General features: G+C 35.8%; 1 protein-coding gene across 8 annotated transcripts in view; it reads right to left on the bottom strand.

Moving 5' to 3' along the window:
• TBC1D5 (TBC1 domain family member 5) overlaps window positions 1-21415 on the bottom strand; it is a 542532-nt gene that overhangs the window by 447404 nt on the left and 73713 nt on the right. The window contains exon 1 of one of the 8 annotated variants that reach the window (XM_034662028.1): window positions 9396-9487. The exons of the other annotated variants lie outside the window; for them this stretch is intronic. The gene's annotated coding sequence lies outside the window, so the exon portion shown is untranslated. Of the gene's footprint in view, window positions 1-9395; window positions 9488-21415 lie in introns of those variants that run through there. 8 annotated transcript variants of the gene reach the window in all.

Genomic DNA, 21415 nt, shown 5'->3' on the forward strand with positions numbered 1-21415 from the left:
ATATATAATATATAATTATATATAATATAATTATTATTATATATTATATAATTATATATATTATATGATTACATATATATATATACATACACATATATATTTGTGTGTATATATATAAAACTTGCTATTACACTTATTACATCAAACTTGTATAACACTAATATTTAGACCTATTCCTAATCATTCCTATGTGTCTATGTGCATATTACATTATTACTAAGGGAGAAAAGCCAGATTGGGGGTAGGGGGATGTTTGGAGAACAATTTGACAATATCTAGTATGGCTGAATATGTGAAATTTCACTCCCCAGGGGAAGTATATATGTGTACAAGACAACTGGTATATAAATGTATGTCTGCTAAGAGTCTGTTGACAGTGAAAATTACAAACAGCCTAAATGTTCATCAACAGAATGAGCAAATTATGTCAGTAAAACTCCATAGTAATATTTCCCATGATAAAACTCAATGATAATATTTTCCCATAATAACAGAGGCTATTTTCTACCCATTTCTCAAATAAAGCTAAAACTCTTATTTTCTGTGGAATGGACTCAGAAAATGATTACCTTGTGACAACCTGAGAGTTTCTGAGATCAGTTTTCAGTCAGTGGTATTAAGTATAAGTTTCAAAATCCTTACCACTGTATCTTATATGACATTATAGAGGACTAAAAACATTGATTTTTCAATAACCTCACAATAACACAACCCTACGTTTTTCACAGTTGAATTTTGGAAAGCCATTTTTCAATATAATGGCTGAAATTATACTATATTCATTCAGTGACATACCCTAAAGCAGTGAAAGGGAATACATAATAGCTGTATATATCAACAAGAATAAATCTCAAAAACAAAACACTGGAGAAAAATTTAAGTTATAAAAAGGTATGTATAATAAGAAAAAGATAATAACAAACGTTGGTGAGGATGCAGAGAAATGGGAACTCTCATACATCACCGATGAGAGTATATAATGCTGCAGCCACTTTGGAAAATAGTTTAGCAGCTTCTTAAAAAGTTAAAAAATTAATGTATCAGATGATTCAGCAATTCTCCTCTTAAGTATCTACTCAAGGGAAATGAAGACACATATCCACACAAAGACTTAAATACAAATGTTCTTAGATTTATTCATAATAGTGAAAAATTGAAAAGAAGCTAAATATTCATGGAAATGGATTGTAATCGGTGAATGTACTGACAAAAATAATGATAATGCAATAATATTCACCAATAAAAGGAAATGGACTATAGATACATGCTACAAAGTAGACATACCTCAAAAACATGCTCACTGAAAAAAGTCAGATACAAGAGACCAAATATATTATTTCATTTACATGAAATATACAGAAAAGGCAAAGCTATAGAGACAGAAAACAGACTAATGGTTGCCTACAGCAGAACAAATGAAGATTAACAGTTACTGTGCAAGAGAGATTATATTCAAGTGATGACAACATTCTACACCTGATTCATGATGATGACTGAACAACCTGGTGAGTTTACTAAAATTTCAATGATTTGTACATTTGGAAAGGTGAATTATATGATATGTAAAATATGTCTCAAGCTTATTTTTTTAAAAGGGATATGTATAAAATAATTCCATTTATCTAAAATTTAATAAACAATATGTTATTTATGGTATAAGAGCAGAATATAGGCACATATACCAAACTCAGAATAATAGCTGCTTTTTGGGAAAGAGGGAGGACAAAGGAACGAGAGTGGAACTTGAGCAATATCTATAATAATCTTATTTCTTTTTTAAAAAGTGAGAAATCAAAGCAAGGTGGGTATATACCATTATTTTCTGCACTTTTACCAAGTTTGAAATGTTTCACAATTTTTAAATTAGAACATATAGGAATCAAAGAGTAGATAAAGAATACAGAAGCAAACATTCAAACATTCAAATGGAGTTAGCTAGATGTACCTTCAAAATGGAAAATATAATCACAATCAATACTGATTAAGCAACTCCTATGTATAAGTTCATATGAGATACAGCAATGCATAAAACAAGGACTCTGTTTATCATGAAAGCTTAGGAAATAAGTCTACAAATACAGCAGAAAGCCTAGTAAGTCAGAGAACTTCGTTTTGAGACAGGACTATGAAATTTGGGAAACTCACTAAAGCTTAGTTTCCTTCAAACTTTAGTTTCCTCATGTGTAAAGTGAGATAATGGTTATACAGGACTGTTGTTGAGTATTATACAGATAATAAAGTGAAGCTTAAAGCTTCACTGCCAGAATGCGTAATAAGTACTCAATAGATGTTAATTCCTTCCTAGTCAAGGGACTGTTGTGTGGATTAAATGAGATGGATGGTTGAGGCACCTGGGTGGCACAGTGGGCTGAGCATCTGACTCTTGGTTTCAACTCAGGTTGTGATCTCAGGGTCGTGAGATTGAGCCCGCTGTCAGGCTCTGAGTTCAGTGGAGTCTGGTTAAGACTCTCTCCCTCTCTCGGTCTGTCCCTCCCCCCTACACAAGTGTGCTCTCTCACATAAATAAATAAATCTTTAAAAAATGAAAAAGTAAATAAAATAAATGAGATGGATGGTAAACCACACTAGAGAAAGTGTTAAATCACTATCAAAACATCATTATATCCTATCATAAAATCATTATAAGACTAAATTTATTTAGTGGCAAACAAATAATAAAAAGAACATGAACCGTTAAATTCAGGAAAAGCTTTAAGGAAGAGTAAATGTCCTCAAAAGACAGGTAGACATTAGCTTTGTGGAAATGAGATAGAGAAGAGATCAGAACTAAACAAAGAAATTACAGGTCTTCTGAACAAGTTCCATTCTATCAGAGACTAGATAGCTAATGCTATGATTCATTTAGGTTTTGAAATGCAGAGAAATATATTCTTTCCATGTAGAAAGAAACATTAAACAGTTCATAACTGCATAATATAGTCTGTGTTTCTCCACACCAGCTGTACCTTAGAATCACCTAAAGATCCTTTAAGAAACACTGATGTCCAGACCTCAGCCCCAGAGATTCTGATTAAACCAGCCTCTACTGAGCAGGGAGCCTGATGTGGGGCTTGATCCCAGGAACCTAGGATCATGACCTGAGCCAAAGGCAGACGCTTAACAGACTGAGCCACCCAGGCACCCCATTAGTATGTTACAAATATGTAGCCAGGATGAAGACCGTGCTCCACTCCAAAATTCTTACTCTAATCCTTAAATTACTGGCTGACTGAACATTGAATGTATCTTCCCCACAACATATTTTTTAAGAAGTATTTTTTTTGTAACTTAGTATAAGCATGACTAATACAAATATCTAAAATTAGATGACAAGAAAAGAAATTGTCTACTAAATTTTCTTCTTTTTAAATATGCTAAGATCCTCCAATATTAAGTATAGAAACTGGTTCATAATAGGTACTCAACAATCATGAATGAATTAGTCTTTCTCAATTGTGACAGTTAACTTTATGTGTCAACTTGGCTAGGTCACAGTCAAACATTATAGATGTTTCTATAAAGGTATTTTTTAGATGAGATTAACATTTAAATCAACAGACTTTGAGCGAAGCAGATTACCCTCCCTAATGTATGGGTGGGCCTCATCAAACTGGTTGAAAGCCTTAATTAAAAAAAGAACTGATCTCCCCCACAGAAAAGGTAATTCTGCCAGCAGAGGACCTTTGGATTCCAGTTCTTGCCTCCTGGCCTACCCTGCAGATTTTGGACTTGCCAGCCTCCACAATCACATGAGCCAATTCCTTAAAATCTCCCTCTTTACCACCCCCTCAACATACACCTTTTATTGATTATGTCTCTCTAGAGAATCCTAATACGTCAACCTTATTAATGTATCGGATTTAGACTGCAAGATACAACCTATTCCTCATCCCTAACCAAAGATAATTTTTTGAGCATATATTTATCAGAGGAGAGTTGTCCAAAAATGAACTCTAGTAGTATCTTAAAAAGATTTCCTGATAGAATATTAAAAAGGTATTGGGGGGATCGATTTTGTTGTGCTAAATTCAAGTGCGTTTAAGTACCCTTAAAAGGTTACTAAATTGCTAGCACACTTACCAAAACTAAGACAGGAAGTAAGATCTCTTAATCCTGGGCTACCTCACATTCTAAACATGAAAGAAAAAGGCACAGAATTTTGATAATCACCCCAAACTCTTCCAACAACAGCAGATAAGTTTCCTCACATGGAAACTTTGTGAGACAATCAGCTCACTGAAGCTGAGAACATTGAAAAACTGCTTTATGGCTAAGCAAGGAAGTATGCCATGACCTGATGTCTGCAATAAGCATAGCAAAGAGGATGCCCTGAAGCTACATATTTCCCATGCCTGCTTTGGTCAATTCTACCCTCTACTGAGGAAAAGTTCTAAAACCAGCCCTCTTCCCCATCAAGGTGAAGTAGCTACAGAGGAGTACAACACAGGGAACATAAGGTATAGGGGTATGGGAGATTGCTGAATCCATACAATAGCATAAATGCCAAATTCCACGCTTCCACAAGTATATCTCCTGACTCCCTCGGACTTTATACAGTTAGAACTTTCTTATTAAGTCAGGTACCATTTGGTAGAGTTAAGGCAGATAATCATTTTTTAAAAATCGATTTAAGAGAATTAGTTAACTGAATTAAGGTAAATAATAAAAATTGTCTCAAATATCTTTTTAAATTATGATAGGGAATCTCAGATCTGGTCAAAACATTCTATCCAAAATTTCCTCTTAATGAGCTTCTTTTAAAATTTGGCTAATGTGAAAGTTAGGTCTTAGGGCTGAGCAGGACAATGTTATCAGAAAGAGAAGTATAAAAATTTGAAGACAAAGGAAAGAAAACTTAATGTCTAAGAACAAAATAATTTAGTCACAATACCTTTTTGAGGATTTTTACAATTTAAAAAAAAAAGAACAGGTATTAGCCATCAAAAACTATTGTTCATTTGATTCTGCCACGGTCCAAGTTAAAAAATGACATTTCTCTTTAAGGCAAAAATCCAAAGCACTTTTCTCAAACAGAAAGGAAATATTTTGATATATGTTTTCTCGAAGAAAGAACTATGGGAGTTTCATTATTTCTATGTCTAGAATAATGTTATCAATTAGATGTTATTAAGCCCCTACTGTGTGAGATTCTTTTAAAGAAATGAAATACACTAGCTGCAGGGTAGTCTTCCAGGAAGAAATAAAATCCAAAAACAATCCCTGCCTAAAAAGTAAGTGACATAATCCCACACTACACTGTACCATTCCTATGCTTTCATTTATTACTTATCTTGACAATTATTAAGAGTATGTAAATGAGGGGTGCCTGGGTGGCTCAGTCAGTTGGGTGTCTGCCTTTGGCTCAGGTCATGATCTCGGGGTCCTGGAACTGGGCCCCAAGTCAGGCTCCCTGCTCAGTTGGGAGCCTGCTTCTCCCTCTCCCTCTGCAGCTCTCCCTGCTTGTGTGCTCTCTCACTCAAATAAATAAATAAATAAAATCTTTTTTTTTAAGTATGTAAATGAAATTATCGTATGCATTAATATACTTTATGCTGCCATGGCAGGAATGTTAAAAAGAAATCCATCTAGAAAGACAGTTAAGATCTTACCACTGATGTATTTTCGAATGGGTTATTATTTTTGAGAACAAGAGGGGTCCTATCAAGTAACCAACTACTTTTTTAAAGGGCCAAAGTAATACCTCCAGTCCAAGGGAATCCAATGATACTACTAAAAAATTATCCACAGGGGTGCCTGGGTGGCACAGTGGGTTGAACATCCGACTCCTGGTTTCCACCCAGGTCCTGATCTTAGGGTCTTGAGATCAAACCCCACTATCAGGCATCATGCTCAGTGAAGACTCTGCTTAGAACTCTCTCTCCCTCTCCCTCTGTCCCTCCCCTCTGCACACACTATCTCTCAAATAAATCTTAAAAAAATATTAATAATTCCAGGGGCGCCTGGGTGGCTCAGTTGTTAAGTATCTGCCTTCGGCTCAGAGCATGATCCCAAGGTCCTGGGATCAAGCCCCACACGGGGCTCCCTGCTCTGCTGGGAGCCTGCTTCTTCCTCTCCCACTCCCCCTGCTTGTGTTCCCTCTCTCGCTGGCTTTCTCTCTGTCAAATAAATAAAATCTTTAAAAAAAAAATTCAAAACTTCAAAAAAAAATTCTAAAAACACACAAACTACATTCTGTGCATCATCTACACTCTCTGTAGATGGTGGCTATGCAGCATGCGTAGTGGTTAAGAACATTACTTCCAGGGCTGAAAAGCCTGGGTTTGAATCCTGGCTATAAGGTTTTAGGGAAAATTACTTAACATTCTCTGAGCCTCAGCTATTTCATCTGTAAAGCAGGGACCTAACTCATAAAGTAGTTGGGAAGATTAAATGAGATTATCTGCATAAAATGCTTAGAACTGTGCCTAGTACTTAATGGCTCAATCACTTATTATTTGCTACCTACATTCCCTACCTCTTCCTCCCATTTTCCCTCCCCCTCCTCTTCCCACTACTATTACTACCAATCCTTCTGTATTCTTTTCTTTCGAATGTAATAAGGCCACCTTTGCAACATTTCTTGGCATCTGCTTCCCAGAGCATTTTTTTTCCTTACACAGTTTGCTGGAATATTTTATTTGTGGCTGGCTCTGACTTTATGTTAATTGTGCTTTTTGTTTCCTGCAAAAATGCAGTGCCTTACTATTGCTGTATTTAGAATTGTAAATTTCAAAATCTATAAATAAAAAGTTAAAATAAATAATTTTACAGGAAGCTAGTCCTGATTATAAATGCAGACTAATGACTTTTTTCCCCAGCAAAAGAATAAAAAGAAGTGATTTGAAATAGCCCAAAATCTGTTGCTTGTAAATAGTATTATATAGTATTGCCTTTTTTATTGGTTCAAAATTAGGTATTATTAATTATTGAGTAAGACCTCAATGAATTAGTTTGTATAAGTTTTAGGTTTGTGATATAAAAATCCTATAAAACTGCATTAATTTGATTAACCATGTTTTAACATCTAAATTTTTTTATATTCTTATTTTTCCAATACTACAAACTCACAACACCCTTTCACGGGCATTTTCTCATCAGAAAATCAGAGCCAACTAACGAAGCATGACCACTGTGTTTTAGGCACGACGCTCAGCATATCTCCAGGAGGCAACTGTTCACAGCAGATTTGAAGTAAAGTTAGACAACCAGCCCTGGTGCTAGATGTGATCATACATATTATCATGTTTAATTGATGTAATCCTCACAAACCACATAAGGTAGAGAGTTACTCTTAATTTCAACATTTTATAGATGAGAAAAAAAATATATTCAGAAAGACATATTGACTTGCTCAAAATCAGAGAGACAGTACCTGGCAAACACAGGACCCAAACCACGGCCACTCCCCCATCAACTTTCCAATTTGCCCTAGATTTTAAACTAAAATGAATTATAATACTAAAACCACATATTTTTAATAGAAAGCCTATATTCCTCATTGAAAATAAATAAAAATGACAAATATTTTCTTCCACCCAGTATTAATGGTTACATTAGACACAATAAAAAAAATAAAAGATTAAATGAGACTTTAAGCAATTTTAGTTTCCTATGGACATTCCATAATACTTAAGTGTGGAAAAAATTTACCTTCCCTTATGCCCCCACCCAAGTGTGCATGGCTAACCAAATCTACTTCGAAAATTAGATTCACTACCTTCTACAAATGACTTTGAAAGAAGCACGGACTAGGAGAAACGTAACATGCCATGATGGAGAGAAGAGGAATCAATTATTAAACCAGTAAAAACGTGACATTTTTAAAGTATACCTTTGTGTCAAAAAGGGTTGATGAGGTCTGTAAAAACAAACAATCGTAACAATGTAAAATTAGTTATCTAACAAAGCAGAATCTAGTAATTTCAGTATGCATATTCCAATAAATACATTCATATGCATTACTCCAAAGAGTAGGTTTTAAGCTGGCTCATGACACACACTGGCTATACCATTAAATTCTCCTTATGATGTACATAATAGTCAAAACTATACTTTGGAAATATTTTCGGGCTAGAATAAGTTTTACAGATTGCTAAGAATTATATCCCAAAAACAGGAGAATTCTTCATTCCCTCTCCCTACTCCCTAATTTCAACTTCTCAGGCAAAACACAATCGTAAACTCTCCAAGGAACTTTCTGGGAGCTATGTGTGCCTTCCCATCACCAGAATCCACACTGCTGCTGAAAAACAAAGAAACAAACCCAGGTATGGAAATCTTCAGAGTATCAGTAAATTACCAAATATGAAATTTGAGAGGCCTTTAATAGCAAGTACAGATTTGTAGAATAGAGTTAAATCTCCAAAAAAACTGACACTTTGATGGCCTGGATTCTAAATGTTCAACCCTAAAACTGCATTATTGTAGATGTGTGCATTTTACATTTTATATGAAAATCTACCTTACATGGTCTTCAGTATTCATTCATTCAATATTTATTTATAACTAGGCACTATTCTAGATGGAAAAAACTTTTTTAAAAGTAACAGACTCCTTGACGTCAGTTTAGTTTGGTAGTGATATTTGCAACAGTAGGCATAAACCTTTTCTGTGTAAATATAACTAATGGTTTTCCATATATAGACGGTGCCATTATAAATTTTTATTTAGAAAGGCTATTAGGTGGTTCTAATGTCAAATGGATGACAGGTGACTTGCTATGTTTTTAGTAAAATAAAACATAAAGTTCATCCCATGATCCACTTACTCCCACAGATTTCTTCCTTCATAGCTGAGACCCATCTAAAGTATGGTTTGTATAAAAAAGGACAACTTTCAGAACACTGTAAACTTTTCTTTTACATCTTGGAAACATGGCCACTATTGTCTTTTTTAAATCATAATAAACACATCCCCACAGATACCTCCTTTTGTTCACTTTTTTAAAAGGTTAATTTATTTGAGAGTAAGAGAGAGTGAGCGAGCTAGAGAGAGAGAGCTAGAGAGCATGACCAGGGGTGAGAGGCAGAGAGAAAGGGAGAAGCAGACTTCCTGCTGAGCAGGGAGCCTGATGCAGGGCTCAATCCAGGGACTCAGGGATCATGACCTGAGCCAGAGGTAGATGTGCCCCATTTGTTCACTTTTGATATCACTTTTGGATATCATGTATTTCAAATCTTCAAATTCTCCCCATATACTAGTTCACTGAGTATAGCAGAGGCCAATTAACATCTCCATACAATTTAAACAACCCGAGTATCTCTACAATTGTTATTAAAGATGATTACAGGAAACAAATGATGGTCAGCAACACAGTACTGAGCACAACTGGTTACAATAGGAGTCCACCCTAATTTTTGTCCAAGAAACTTATTTTTAAAACCAAAGACACTTACGTCATGGAGCGCCTGGCTACCTCAGTTGGTAGAAAATGTGACTCTTGATCTCAGGGTCATGAGTTCAAGCCCCACCATGGGCACAAAGCTCACTTCAAAACAAAACAAAACACAACACACTTCATTTATAATAGGGGAGCACCTTTACAGCCTCACAGGATATGCTGAGAGCACTAGGGCAGATTTCCAGAAGAAGGGCTTTTAAATATGATGTACTCTGAAATAATTTAATGCTTACAGAAAAGTTGTAAAAATAGCAGAGTTCCCACATACCATTCACTCAGGCTCCCCTAATGTTACCATCACATGTAACTACCGTACAGTTATTAACACATAAAATTAACACTGGTTTTATACTAACTAAATTACTCACAAGTTTTCCACCTGTCCACTAATGCTCTTTTCTTTCTTCTATTTTTTTCTATTTTTCCCAACTTTTCCTATTCCAGGATCCTATCCAGGACCCCACACTGTCTTCAGCTGTCATGTCTCTATAGTCTTCATTCCAATCTGTAACAATTCCTTGTCTTTCAGGACCATGATACTTTTGAAAAGTACTATTTTGTAAAACATGCCTCAATGTGGGTTTGTCTAATGTTTTTCTATGATTAGACAGAGGTTATATACATTTTTGGCAATAATATCACATAAGTGATGCTGTGCCCTCTTCTTATCAGATGTTAGCATGTCTTCTTATTGGTGACACTCGCCTAGATCACTTGCCAGCTTTCTCCACTGCAGAGTTACTATTTTTCCTTTTGTAATTATTAAACATCTTGGGGAAATACTTTTAGATAATGCAAATATTTTTCTCCTCAAACTTTCACCCTGTTTTTTTTTGGGCATCCATTGATAGATGTTGCCGACAATAGCTACTATTATAGTGTTTGCTTCACTGTGGTTTGCGATTTCCTTCAGTCCTTCTACATTTATTAATTGTAATTCAGAAGAATAGTGGTTTTTTTACAAGATTATTTATTTATTTATTTGAGGGAGAGTGAGCGAGCACAAAGGCAGAGGGAGAGGGAGAAGCAGACTCCCCACTAAACAGGGAGCCAGATGCAGGGCTCAATCCCAGGACGCTGAAATCATGACCCGAGCCAAAGGCAAACAGACACCCAACCGACTGAGCCACCCAAGCACCCCAGAAGAATAGTTTTTTGTTTTGTTTTGTTTTTTATTTTATTATTATATTATGTTAGTCACCATACAGTACATCCCCGGATTCCGATGCAAAGTTCGATGCTTCATTAGTTGCGTATAACACCCAGTGCACCATGCAATACGTGCCCTCCTTACTACCCATCACCAGTCTATCCCATTCCCCCACCCCCTCCCCTCTGAAGTCTTCAGTTTGCTTCTCATAGTCCATAGTCTCTCGTGCTTCATTCCCCCTCCAGAAGAATAGTTTTTTTAACTACATCAAATACCAAGGTCTCAAAAAATTATCAAAAGCCAAAACCAAAACAAGACAAAACCCAATAAATATAATGGACAGCAGTATTTCATCTTGAGTTATAATGACCTTTACTCCCCAAATTAGATGTCTAGCAGTTCCTTTTTGAAGGATCTGTGTTTGAGTAAGTTGTTAATGACATCTGTCAGCAGCTGTAGTGTTTTGTTTTATATAACTGTAGCCTCATTTTTTATTGCAAGTAATGCATCATGATGCATATTTAAGGTTTTCCAAATAAAGAGTCTTGAGCAATCTATTTTAAAGTAGCTAATACCACAGCACATTTGAGGCTAAGGGGTAAGCATTCCTTGGTAACCAAAACAATGAGGACAGCAAATATTCTGCCCCTGCAAATCTACTCTCATTCCTCAACCTGAAACCTCACCACACGAGCATAGTTATACTCGTAAGGACAGATTTCTTAGAATGGTGAATTTCAAAGCATTGCTTTTCAAGACTCTATTATTCCTATGACAGGATTAGGATCTGCAAACATGAAATAAAACCTTATTCACTTACTCTTCCACAAAAAGAGAACCTGTCAATCTAATGCTAAAAGGCTTCATGCTTATTTCTAAACATTTCAAAAAATGCCTTATTTATCAAAACTTTATCTTCTTGTTTGTTCATTAAATATTGCGGTCTTACACTGAGGTCAAAAAGTGTCAACCAATTATTGTGTAAGAGAAGTACTTTTTAAATCTAAAGCCACCCAGAATACACAGATTTTAATAGGCAACAATACACTACTGTGTATTCCCAAGTATATTCAACCATTATAAGCATACCTGTTTAAATCAAGTTCTTCAAACTAAAGCCCCAGTAAACTAGCAACTAGGATAGTGTCTGGCATATAGCAAATAATCTTTAAGTATTTTTTAGTGAATAAGTCAGTGATGAACAATACACATACAATGGTCCGTAATTCCTTCTGGACTACATCCATTGCAGGCTGAGTTCAAGCATACCTCCTCTTCTGCACATTCAGAAATCCATACATTTTAATTATTTTTAAGAAAGACGTTAAAATGACTTAGAATATAATCTAAATGACATGGAAATAACATTCTTGAAGTTTATCACCCCAAAACTACAATATATTTGTAGAGGATATCAAGTCATTTTTTAAAGTGATTTATTTTCATAATGGATATCTAGGTGATAAAAATAGATGAGAAAACAGGAAATCCCAGTCATATTTCTAATTTTACAAATTACTGCCATGATGAGTCCTGGAATCTATTGCAGGATCATACCTGTAGGATTTACGTTGACTTCATTTCTGGTTATAAACCTTAATTTATTTAAACACACACACACACACACAATACCTTGGTCTAAAGCATGGCCATGAGCAAGATTTTGTTTAAAAGTCTCTAAACTATTACTAGGAGTACTGGATAAGTCATGGTGGTCATTTTCTGACAGGTGCATAGTGAACTTACAATACACCTAAATTTGTATTTCCATATTATTTCAAAATATAAATTACTTTAATAAAGACTATTGCTAGCGTGTGCTTTAAAACATTACTTAGTATTACTGGAAATGCATTTTAGACTAGAGTGGGGAGAGGAAATTGGTTAGCATTGGTGAATCTATGCTTCAGAAAGAAAACGCAGTAAACCACTTCATATTCTCTCAGATCCCAAATGACCAGAGGATAATTCTAACCAGCAGGGGGAGATAAGGAGGAGAGTAGTAAGACAAAGAACAGGCTACAGGCAAGAAAAGCAGTTATAATTATAGCTGGGAACACGGAATTTGTTAAAGGAAGTCTACTGTATAATTATATTTGAAAATTTAGCAAGATGCCCAGAGGCTGACTCGCAGCTGTCAGGAACTGGTAACTCTACTTCTGTTCATGCAGCGACCACTTCGGCTAGTAAATCCACTATCCAGACGTTACTAGAATTGACATTTGGAGTAAAGGGAAAGATCCCCTCATGAGACACTTTTTTTTCTATAATGGATGAAGGCATCCATTTCAACAAAGTAACCTTTTCTCTTTAGCTTCCTTTTTAGACTTAGCTCTCCTCCATCTTCTCTCCCTCAGAGAACCCAAACATTCTCATAACAAATTATCCAGATGCAAATCTCTTCCCTGAATTGTGACTAGATCCTGAATCAATCTATCTCATACAATTCCAAATTCAGCAGGCTTACAACAAAATTCATTTCCCTCCACTCTCACCATGCCTGGAAACTGTCTTCCAGTGGTACCAACATTCTCTAAGTAGGGAAACTCAAGATTTACCTTTGCTCTTTCTCTTTCCTGACCTCCTACCCTATATTAATTCAATTCATCAAGTCCTATTAATTTGTCAGTGAAATTCTATCATTCATCAATGAAAGATATGTTGAAGTCCTAAGCCCCACAGCACAGAATGTGACCTTATTTGGAAATAGGGTCTTTACAGAGGTAATCAAGTTAAAATGAGGTCATTAAGGTAGGTCCTAATTCAATACAACTGGTGTCTTTATAAAAAGGGGAGATCTGGACACGGAGAAAGAAACTCACAGAGGGAAGATTATCTAAAGACACACAGGGGAAACATGACCATCTAATGGGAATGATGCATCTAAGCCAAGGAGCACCAAGGACTGCTTAGCAAACACCAGATGCCAAAAGAGGCAAGGAGGAATTCTCCACCTTAGAGCAGTCAGAGAACACTGTCTTCCAACATCCTGAGTTTGGACTTCTAGCCTCTAGAACTAAGACAATGAATTTCTACTGTTTTAAGCCACCTGTTTTTGAGACTGTTACTGCAGCCCTGGGAAAGTAACTCAACACCCCAGAAGCAATTTGAACTCAATTATCTAAACCCTATACCACCAAACCCGTGCCTGATATCTGAATAGCATCCCACACATGTAGCTGGCCACGGCAATTATTTTATGCCATTCTTGCTCAACCTACACTCAATTACTGAGGCCTGCTTCCTAAAAACTGTATATCTCTTTAATTTGTCCGTTTTTCCAACTCTAGGTCACTAGACTAGTTCAGGTCATCATCATCATCAAGCCCCTAGACTACTGTCCACCAAATGGTCACCACGCCTACGGTCTTGCCCCTAATTCATTCATCTTCAGCAACCAGACCTTCTAAAATGCTAATCTGATCACACTTTTAGTTTATCATTGTGGAATACAATGAGTGGTATCCATGATATCTCAGGACAAAGTCTAAGTCTAATGTCTTTAGCCTGACCGACAAAACTACACATAATGGCCTCTGAGACTAAAGGGAAAGAAATCATTTACCACACCCAACTCAAATCCACAGAGAAGTATTTTAGTTCTCAAATGCACCAATGCTTTTCACATCTGCCTAGAGCTCTCTTCCTTTTATTTAACCATTCATTCATTTACTCAACAAAGCATAGTTCCAAGAGCTAAATATTCCATAGAAAATAAAGCAAAGTTCCTGCCCTCATAAAATCTACATTCTAAAGAGGGTGGTAAATGGATCATAAACAAAAGTAAATAAGTTAAGTAAATATACACTACCCCAGGTGGTATTAAGTGTTTCAGAGAAAAGTAAAGCAAGGTATAGGGAATAAGGGAGGTTGGGAGCAGAGAAAGAAGAAAGGTTATGATTTTAGATAATGTGCTCAGAGAAGACCTGACAAGATGACATTTAAGAAGAAATCTGAAGAAAGTGAGGAAATAAGCCCTATGGATACCTAAGGGAAGGGTTTCCAAACAAAAGGAAGAGCAGCAGCAAAGACCCTGAGGTGGGGCAGACCTACAGTGTTTGAGGAACATCACTGAGGCCACTGTGACTACAGTAGCAGAAAGGAAGAGAATGAGTACAGATGAGGTTTTAGGAAATCAAATGATACATGGCCTTGAAGCTAGCTCACTGTAAGATTTTAGAAATTAATGTGTAAAGAGTGGAATTTTTGAGCAGCCTGATCTGACATTCATTATAAAAGAATCACTTTGGTTTTATGTAGAGAACAAGGGGAGGGAGTGTGGTACAAAAAGACATCAGTTAAGAGGCTAACTAGGAGTTCCAGGTGAGACATATATAACTGACATATAACATTTTGTTACTTTCAGGTATAGCACATAATGATTCAATATTTGCATATGTTATAAAACGATTACCTGAATAAGCCTAGTTAATATCCATCACCATATAGTTACAACTTTTTGTGATGAGAACTTTTAAGATCTACTCTCTTAGCAACTTTCAAATATACAATACGGTATTATTAACTGTAGTTACCCTGAATCTTTAAATATCATTTAAATCTCTTTACATCTCTAAAATTCAGGAACATTTTTATTTAAAAATTGAACACTCAAAAAATTAGCCTATTTCCAACTCAAAAAGAATGAGTTTCCAAAAACAGAAAAGAGGATGTTTACAATGTAAGTATATGGCTTTATCATCCATGAGCATTTGAGAATACAGACAATCCAAGTCCTGAATGTGGAGCCCAATGTTTAACTGCCCATCACCCAGCTGCCCAAATCTCAGCAACAGCTTGAGGGAGAGTTTCACACCAAAAAAACACCACAAACCACTAGACAATTAACTACCAGAGAACCTAGAAGTGAGGGAGAGGAGGGAAAAAAAAAAAAATGGAACTGCAAGGAACAAAAGTATTAAGAAGTTGAATAATCTGTTCCCTTAGTCTACACACTAGAAATGGCATGACATTAGTCTAAGAGATAATATGCTACTGTTTAGTCTTCACAAGTATCTCTCTACCATAAGTTGTATCACCAGACCTATAAATCAAGGTCCTCATAATAATACTTGATTTTTGAGATTAACAGAAGCAAGAAGTTTATATGGCTTCAAACTGTTTTCAAATACTATGTCCATTAATTTACTCCTTTTCCATAAAAATTCCAAAGTTATCCTCTTCACCCCAAGGAAGACCAGTAGGCTAAGGCTACAGGATTAGTGTCAATATCAGATGTCTATTGTTAAATCAGAAGCAGGCCACAAGTTTTATTCTTGAGCTTTTTAAAATCCCAAGCAGGCTGAAAATGCAAGAGTTCAAACTCCTACCAAAACCAGAAGTTTGATCAAGGCCCCTTTGACTTTTCCTAAAAGCTTTAGGTCTGCCAGAGCTTCTTATCACAGGGTAAGGGAGATTTCCTAGGTCAACAGAGTTTCAGCATAAAAGACTGGTCTTTTTAGAACAAGATGACCTGAAGACCAAAGATTTTACCTTAACCCAATGAAGAACCAACTCATACTCCTATTTGGTGGAAATATGTTCAGAGACTACATATAAGGTTCTCACTCAAGATTAAGGAAAACTGGACTAAAGAACAGCCTTTATTGATCTGATCTATTCTTAACTAAAGGACTTTCCTTCTCATTTGCCATTTTATTACAGGTTTGTAGTAGAATTATCAACCCTCCTTTTTCTATCTGCTATATGGAAAAGTATAAAGCATTTTTAAAAAATACATTATGTTATCTATCAAGAGAAAATGAAAATGAATTATAAAAAAGGTTCAAAACTACATTAAAAAAATCTCAAATCTTTAAAGAAAAAATATATAAAAGTATAAAAAGGCTCCTTAAGCTGTTCTTCAAGGTATTTACTATAGATGTTTCCTTAAACTAGTAAATTTCCTCCATGTTGGGAGATAAACTGTCCAAGTAAGGACAAATCAATACAACATCAACTGATAATACAAAGCATACAACAAATTCATGGACTCAAGCACTGTATCTTATTATCATTTTAAATGGGAAAAATAGATAAATAGATAAATTCTATTCCAAATCAAATCCAGAAAAATATAGCGTAATCAGAATGACAAATACTCTCAGGTTTTAAAACAAAACTCACTGTGACATTTAAAATCTATGAACCATTTTTGCTCTGAATTTTGTGGTACCATATTATTCTATAACAAAATCAGATTTATTTAATCAAATGAAAAACAAAAGAATTAAAAATACCTGAACCAGAAAGTTAGAATTACCATATGAGCCAGCAATTCAACAAGTACATGTATAATACATGTTCACAGCAGCACTATACACAATAACCAAGAAATAGAAACAGCCCAAATGTCCATCAATGGATGAACAGATAAACACACTTTGGTATATACAAACAATGAAATATTATTTAGCCATAAAAAATAAATGATGTACAGGGGGTGCCTGGGTGGCACAGCGGTTAAGCGTCTGCCTTCGGCTCAGGGCGTGATCCCGGTGTTGTGGGATCGAGCCCCACATCAGGCTCCTCCGCTATGAGCCTGCTTCTTCCTCTCCCACTCCCCCTGCTTGTGTTCCCTCTCTTGCTGGCTGTCTCTATCTCTGTCAAATAAATAAATAAAATCTTTTAAAAAATTTTTTAAATAAATAAATAAATAAATGAAGTACTGATAAATGCTAAAATGTGGACAAACCCTGAAAACACTATGCTAAGTGAAGAAAGCCAGAAACAGAAACAAAAGAATACTTACTGAATGATTCCATTTATATGAAATGGAATAAGTAAATCCACAGAGACAGACTGGGGTGGGAACAGGCATGGGGATGAGGCAAATTGGGAGTAACTGATTAATGGGTACAGGTTTCCTTCTGGAGTGATCAAAACGTTTTGGAACTAGATATAGGGTGATGGTTGCATAACACTGTCAACGTACCAAATGGTACTGAATTTTTTACTTGAAAATTGTTAACTTTATATTATGTGACTCTCACCTGAATTTCAAAATAAATAAATAATGAAGCAGCCATATTACTAGTAATAAGACCTCATGTATCATTGATTGCATATATTGAGCATATCAAAGGACATCACCTCTGTAGTATCCTTCCCAATAAAGCATACCCTCAATCTGACCATAAGACAAGCCCAAATTCAGGGATATCCTACAACATAACTGACCCGTACTCTTCACAAGTCTCAAGGTCATGAAAGACAAAAAGGGTGGGTGGACTAACAAGATGTGACAACTAAATGCAATGTGGGTTCCAAGACTGGATCCTGAAACGGAAAAAGGAATAAATGAAAAAACTGGTGAAACCTTTATAGATCAGTAATATAGTTATTAGTACTGTACCAATGTTAATTTCTTAGTATTGGAAATTATGTTATGGTTATATAAGGTGTTAACATTAGGTGAAGCAGGATGAAGAGTACTAGTTTTGTAACTCTGCTACAAGTCTAATATACTTCAAAATAAAGAGTAAAAGGGAGGAAAAAAGAAACAGAGGGAAGAAAGAGGTCCAACAACCAACTTCACTCCATGAACATATTTATTAGGAAAATGTTGGAATAAATTAACTGAATGAGAAGTAGAGGGGTTATTCTAATGGCAAAACTTAATTCACAATATCTGTATCTGCTTAACAGATATGCACTCATTGTGGGGGAAGGGAGTAAATTCTTCAGTTAAGTCGCAATAATTAAATCTTAGAAACCAGGGTAAATAAAATTAAACTAGTACTGACATTTTCAACAGAAAAATTCAAAAATTAAAACACCCAAAGTCAAAGGGAAAAATTAAAACAAAACACTGTTGTAATTCCTATAGGTTACAAATACATTGTAAATTTAATATTGAAATGAGGAAAGCTTGTTTATTGTAGCAGAGTAATTAGAACAACACTGATTTAAATCAGTTTGGTAATTTAATCAAATTTTAAATTTGTAACCTTCTCTTTAGACACACCTCTTTTTAATCAACTTAAATCAGCTTCTGTCTGGACATAACACTCTAAGTTGCCATACCATTATGTAGGAGGTAACTTCCCACTAAAAATAATTCCCTTGAAATGAATACAGTGACCAAAAGGACCAATTTTTTAAATGAAACCACCAACATAAATTCTGTAAACATTTCCAATTATATTAATCATATTTACCATCCCAGCAATCAAATAGTGCATATATTACTAACATAATCATCTTCAGTAAATCTAATTACCAAAAAGAGACATTTTAAATAAACAATCATGATTTAAGAACCACACACTCCCACAGCTCTCAGAAGAAACCAACCTTTCTGACACCTTGATTTCAGATACCTAACCTCCAGATCGCTGAGATAGTAAATTTCTATTACTTAAGCCACCCAGTTTGCGGGACTTTGTTATGGCAGTCCCAGAAGACAAATACAATTACCACGTACTCCTGTATTCCCACAACAGCCTTTCCCTGGAAGAGTATTCAAATTACTACAGTCAGTTAAGCAGCCAACTCTTGGTTTAGGCTCAGGTCATGATCTCAGAATCATGAGATTGAGCCCCCAGGCGGGCTCCACACTCAGCCTGGAGTCTGCTTGAGATTTTCTCTCCCTTTCTTGCCCATATTCTCTCTCTCTCTCTCAAATAAATAAATCTTTCAAATTAAAGGTTGCCATTTTCTCAGCTCTTATATACTAGCCTAGTTGACTAAATCTGTCAGTCACAATCACTCTCTAAAAGAAGCTACCTTGAATCCAGCCTTTGTGACATGACTGCCCAATTCTATACCACACCAGCAACAATAGACTGGACCTTAGGTGGGTATTAGGCTCAAGCACAAGTACAGAAGGACCTTCACAACCTGGCTTAAAAGGATGGACTGCTTCAGATTCACTCTGCCCCTCAATTTGATCTAAAAATCTCAGAAGAAACATGCCTTCTACCCTGGCTGCTGCAGCAGGAAACTAACAATGTGAGCTAAAATAATATGAAAACAGAAACCCCTGTTGGTACCCAGAGAGAAAGATGGCATACAGAGTAAAGCTAAAGGTTTGTTTTATTACACTGCCTTAAAACCAAAACCACTTCCTATAGTCTTAAAACCAAGCCCTGTTCTCTGATTTCCGTGAGAGCTTCTACTCCCCTTCCCGCTGCACGTGTATCTTTTAAACCTGAACTAATTTTAGACAGGACCTGCAAACACAATACAAAGTAAAACAGAAATAAAGAGATCCAAATCCAGACCCTACTCTCAAGGAGCTCATTCTAACACATGTCAAATATTTTTTTTAAATATGAGCATTATTTTGTGTGAATGCATCTCATATGCTTTCATTTATTTCTTCACTAGAAAAGGAGGAACTGGATATTTCATTAACTGTCAGTCATACAGCTATTTACATAGAGAGATATATGTTGAAATAGGCGGACAGTTCAAGCATGTGGGCCCACGCCACTGCTGGAATGAGGGGACAACAAGACGGCTGGCTCTCAAAAGGTGTCTTGAGAGGGCAGTCATTACCCTAAGGATTTAACAGGCTCCAGGTCTGGCCTTCAGCCACACTGGACAGAAAGTGGATTCTCACAGAACATTCAAGAATGGAATCATGACTCTACAATGACCAAAAAAAAAAAAAAATTCTTGCTTTCTCTCCAGGCTGGAAGGAAAGGGTGTGTATTGGTCTAGCTGCTGAATGGCAGCCATCCTGTAATCACAAAGGAAACCAGTCTAAGACAAACCAAGAGAGACAGATAAACCAAGCTTGTACCTTTTTCATACAGCGTTTGAAGACCAAGCCCTAGAGCCTTGTCTATCTCTGGAGTTTCCATTGTGGAAGAAAATAAATTTCACTCCAGCATAAAGCAGATTATTTCGGGGTTTCTGTTATTCAAAGGTGAAATTACCATAATTTTAAGTATTTTTAAATAGTCTCTCAAAAATAAGTACCTATGTGAAAGCTATTTAAAACTATGAAACAACTCTTCACATTTTATAAACAAATTACAATTTTAGAAGTATAATGTAAGCTTTCTTAAATCCATTAAGAGTTTAATCACAAAATATAAATGACCAGTTAATAGGCAAATAAATAATGGGTACGGGCTAGTTTTACTTGATTGCATAAAACTGTTTACAATACATTTCTCAATAAAGAAAAATTGAATTATAACCCAAGGGTGGCTTAATTTGTACAAATTTTGAATAATGTCAGATATATTTCCAAAACAGATGCTTAGAGACTCTACAAGGACACTTGGCTCAATCAGAAGCCAGATTAAAGTTCCATCTGGAGCCTAATGACTCCATGGTTCCATTACAATTACCCAAGTCACCAAAGTGAGCCTTAATGGTTGTACATCACAGAATCTCTCTTGTAGGTACATATCTTGCCCCCAAAACCAGAAAATCAGGTCATAAAAATAATTTTGTGTGCATACACATACACACACACATGCACACACACACACACGCACACAAAGTTTCGGTAGGTATCCAAGTGCTGCTGTATTTTTTCAGTGACACTGAACTTTTCAATATAATTTTTCATTGGTTATTCAACAGCAGCTTTCGTTTATAGACACAGATGCTGGGATATTGTGTCATCACTTTTGCTTGACATGGAAAGGACAAAGTTCACCTTTCCCTCCAGAGTAACTCAGATACCTAGAATAATCTCTGTAGTGTTTCCCTTCCTCAGATGCTATCACAGGATTATCAGATCAGAAAAACTGAGTGAGGCCACTGTCACCCAATTTCTATGTCTAAAAGTTGTCACAGAGCCACAGAATTCTAGATTAGGAAGGTACTAGAAATTACCCAAAACTCAGCATCTAGACCAACGCTACTCAAAGCATGGTCTGTGTTCCACTGCCTGAACATGCTCT

Source organism: Ailuropoda melanoleuca, chromosome 6 (genome assembly GCF_002007445.2).
Source record: "Ailuropoda melanoleuca isolate Jingjing chromosome 6, ASM200744v2, whole genome shotgun sequence".
In the NCBI taxonomy this organism is placed as follows: Eukaryota; Metazoa; Chordata; class Mammalia; order Carnivora; family Ursidae; genus Ailuropoda; species Ailuropoda melanoleuca.